This window comes from Capsicum annuum, chromosome 4 (assembly GCF_002878395.1).
Source record: "Capsicum annuum cultivar UCD-10X-F1 chromosome 4, UCD10Xv1.1, whole genome shotgun sequence".
NCBI classification, from domain to species: domain Eukaryota; kingdom Viridiplantae; phylum Streptophyta; class Magnoliopsida; order Solanales; family Solanaceae; genus Capsicum; species Capsicum annuum.
In genome coordinates this window covers 167,042,703-167,047,327 of record NC_061114.1, presented here as the reverse complement: position 1 = coordinate 167,047,327, position 4,625 = coordinate 167,042,703, and positions in this window count along the sequence as shown.

The following is a 4,625-nucleotide window of genomic DNA, read 5'->3' as shown; positions in this document are numbered from 1 at the left end:
ACAGAAAAATGAAAAGAAAAAAACGAAACAAAAAAACGAAAATAAAGAATAAAAAGAAAAAAAAGGAAAAAAAAAGGTGGTTCAAATTTAAATGCAAAATGTCGATTTAAAAAAAAGTTTTTTAAAAAAAAGAAAATAAAAGTTTTAAAAAATAAAAAAAAAATTCTATTTTTTAAAAAAAATTTAAAATATTTTTCTTCATTCCAAACACACCCTCAATAAGTATACCTTAGAGGTTGATACATTTCACATAGACTTAAGTAATCGACAGACCCTTTAAGTTGTCCCGAAAATTCACTTAAACACTTCAACTAAGGCTTGTACCTATCAGATGCCTCAATTGCTTAAATTAATACCTATCAAACACAAATTGTTGATTTGGCTTACACTTTCCTTTGGACATATATATGAACAAAAATTATTTTACTTCTTTTAATTGAAAAACCTATACTTAAATTATTTTATTAATATAATTTTATAATAATAATAATTTTTTATTTATTTAAAAAAAAAAAAAAAACCCCACCACCCCACCCCCAAGTCGTTGCTTTCCCAAGAACCCCCATCACCCTACCCCCAAGCACCCCTACCACCCCACCCTAAGCCGTTGTTTTCCCCAGCTGTTGCCGCCGACAGCTTATACTCCCTCTTCCACTCTATTTTCGAAAATGCGGCTAATTTTTTTCGCAGAGAAGTCAAAAACACAATTTATTTTTACGAGAATTTCATTGTTAACACTTCTACGAAGCTAAACATATACCACACTCAAATACTAAAAAATCAAAGACAGAACTGTATAAGCAGTTAATAAGTGATAAATTCGAAGTGACATGAAATGACATGGATGTGGTAACATCTTGATTTTAAGCATTGACTGTTAAGCAGATTAGGCATTTCTGGCACCATAACTAATATGTGAGTATTTTGCTTACTCTTTTAACACTGAATCATTCATGTGCATAGGCGTTATTATTTTTGTTGTCCAGAGAGGTCTTAGAAGATTATACCAAAAAAATGAAAATGATAGTGAAAATTACCTCCAAAGCTATGACAAAGTCATTGAAGCTGGAAGAAAATTACTTCTTGGAACACATATTTTGTTTAAAATTTTTGAAAACAAAATGAAAAATGAATTTAAAATGAAAGTGAGGGCGAAATGGAGAGCTCATAGCAGCCATGAGAGTGAGGGGGGAATGGAAAATACTGCAAAATAAAAAAATGGGTAAAAATAATTTTTCGACGAAACACCATTTTTTTCAATAAGCTTAATATGAATCTTAAATTACGTTCTTTGACATTATTAAACAATTCCAATAAAGAAAGTGTGCCATGAAGATTATATCTGAAATTAATTTGAATAAATTTAAGTTTTGTAGTTAGGAGAAAAGAATAACAAAGAAAAAAAATAAAGAAGAAAATAGGGAAGAAGATGAAGAGGGGGGGGGGGGGGGGTGGACAGTTTTTTTTATTTTATTTTTTTAAATTTTTGTCATGTCACGACAAGTGTAATACACACACTTTACATTTGTTGCTAATTGACAAAATGTGCCTAATAGGAATAATTTTGTATACAGTATAAGTGTTCAATAGGTACAGACCTTAGTTGAGCGATTTAAGTGAATTTTCAGGACAACTTTAAGTGTCTATCGATGACTTAAGCCTTTCACATATGTCATACTTTAATAAGAAGAGTATATTAGTGGATACCCATGAATTATCCATATTTTAGAATGGATAATATGGGTTGACCCATATTTGACCCACTATTAAACGGGTTGGATATCCAACTCATTTAACATGGATAAAATGGACGAATAATCATATTATTTATCCATATTTCCACCCCTAGGTGTGAGAGGCACACCACATCATACTTGGATGAGGCTAGCCATTATTTGACACATGAAGATGTAGACCCCATGACTTACTATCAATTTCTCTTTCACTTATATTTACTATCATTCTTTCTCTTCCATCTTGGTTCCACCTTATTTTCTTAAATCTTCCCCACCTCAGCATTTTATTATCCAAATGTGCTTTAATTTAACAATTTCTTTTGAACAGGGAAAGATAGTAGAAATAAAAAAAATAAAAAAAAGATAATAAAATAAATAGATCGTAATTATCCACCAAGTGCAATCTCAAGAAAATCAAAATTAGTATTTTTATTAAAATTAATCTAAAAGAGTAACAATATAAAAGAAAAATAGACAGTAAAATAAGAAGACAAGAGATGAGAATTTTTCATTCTTTCAAGTATAAGTGTACAAGTCTTTTAAGTGTATACAATATGAATTCTTATGACTCTATTTATAGTGTCATATAGAGACATGCATAAGGTTGTCATAAACATGACATTAACCATTAATATAATGGAGGAGGTTATGGATGTATAAGGTCATAAGAATAATGGTCATGAATGGTGGAGGTTATCTTCATAATGGAGGGGAATAATGGAGATAAGTAGTTGGAGTAATTTCTAGAGTAGTGGACATTCACACTTATTGGTTTTATCACACTCTCCTTGCAGTCCATAAATAATGTGCCTCGTTAAAACCTTACAAAAAAACTCTGTGAAAAAAAATTCCTAATGAAGGAAAAAAAGTACACATATCTTATAATACGTGTTTGTTTGTTGCCTCGTTAAGCACCTTGTCAGAAAAATTTATTGGGACAAAACCTAGGCCAAGGAAAACAGAGTGCAGCGCGTATTTTACTTCTCCTGATGCAAATATCATTTCACTTCTCAGGGATGAGGCCTTCAATCTTTATGTCTTCTTTCAAGTTGATATTGATTGTATTGTTGTGATCAAATCACATTCATGAAGGTGTGGCATTCTTGAAATCGTCCTAATGTGTTGCTTTCTTATTTCTTGGATGTGGTAAGCCCATGAACTCAGACAAATAAATTCTTGAAAATCACTTTATATGTGACCTCATCGTCGCAAGTCATTTGTAAATTGAACTTGTTCATAGCAACAACCAATTAGTTGTAGAAATTCATTTGCATGATATTTAAATTGATCGTAGATCAAATATTCTTCCTGCATTTGCATAACCAACAATCCTTTGACAATATTTGTTAGAACTAGTAAATCCGTATCAATAATATTTGATTTCACTCACATTCACATAAAAGTAAAATTATATCTTTTCTGTACATTAATAAAAATTATTATCTTATGTATAGAATAGCAGGATACATAAGTGCAATAATTTCACTAATACATGATATTTTCTAACCATTTCATGAGATCGAAATTGATCCTTTTTTATGATAAGTGATTTCGCAATCATTGAGATATTCAATGGATCAAATCTCTTTTAAATCTTTTAAGGATTTTCCTAGACATGACAGCCATCTGTTAGACATATTCAAGATTTTCATACATTGTTAGATTTAAAAAAAAAACTTATTGCATCCACCATAGGAGAACACATTTCCAAACAATAATGCCAGGACTTTGCGAATAGCCTTTATGCCTCAAGGCACAATTCGTTTTTTATATCTTACGATTTTGCTTTTCGCACAATCACCAATTTGTATCCCACTGGCATTATACCTAAGTCTATGAACTAATTCCAAAACATTACTATTCAAGTGAAACATAATATACTTGAAATGCGTATTTATCTGTCCACACTATTCGATAAATTTAAATTCAAGATCCTCGTTAGCATTTATAATGGCGAGCGTTATATTATATCAAAAATACCATTGATGGATATTTGATATCGATTTTAATAAGACATAACTTATCGAAATCTCTTCATTTCATCATTTTTATGTACTTGAACCTTGAACCTTTGTCAAGGTTTTATAGAGTGTTATGTCATGGTGCTCTTTTAAAGCACTTGCCTTATTATCAAGACAATCTTGATCCTATCCTTCTTTAAGAAATTTTATATTTGAAATTAATTGGTCTATCACGTTTCAAGCGTGTCATAGGCTCTGTCCTTCAAGGATTTTTCATTGGACCATTTACAGCTAAATTACAACATTGGATCAGTCTGTCAATGAACTTGCAACATTTTGCAAATCATGAATTATCTCTTGAACTTCAAGTTTATTTTTTTACGAGATCTAGATAATTCATTCTATACATTTCAGCTATTAATCATATCTCCCCCTAATGTTAGGAATCTAATATCACCCCAACCTTTTTTTTTTAGGGAGGGGGGGGGGGGGGGGGGAAGGGGTCCATTTTTGTACTGGTGGATACTGTACATTCAAATTTTTAAATGAATTTTAATTGATTCTTGACTCTGAACCAACAATATAGGAAAACCTTATTGACTTAATGCATACAAATATTTCTACACTGAAATAAAATCGTCTCATATCAATTTTTTTTAGAAGATTTATTCTTATAATCAATGGTTCAACTATAATTGGAGACACACAATTTTTCTGCTAAACCAATCAGTATTATCAATTTTTATAGTTTGGAACCATACTCTCAATTTTACAATTTGAACAAACAACCTTACAAAAATCAAATTGCAAGTTGATAGCAGCGTATGTGACCAACGACGGATGCATCTCATTTCATAATAAACGGTCTACATGACAGGTAAATGGGATCATATTCATCTTATTGTATGTTTCAAAATTTAGGTGATAC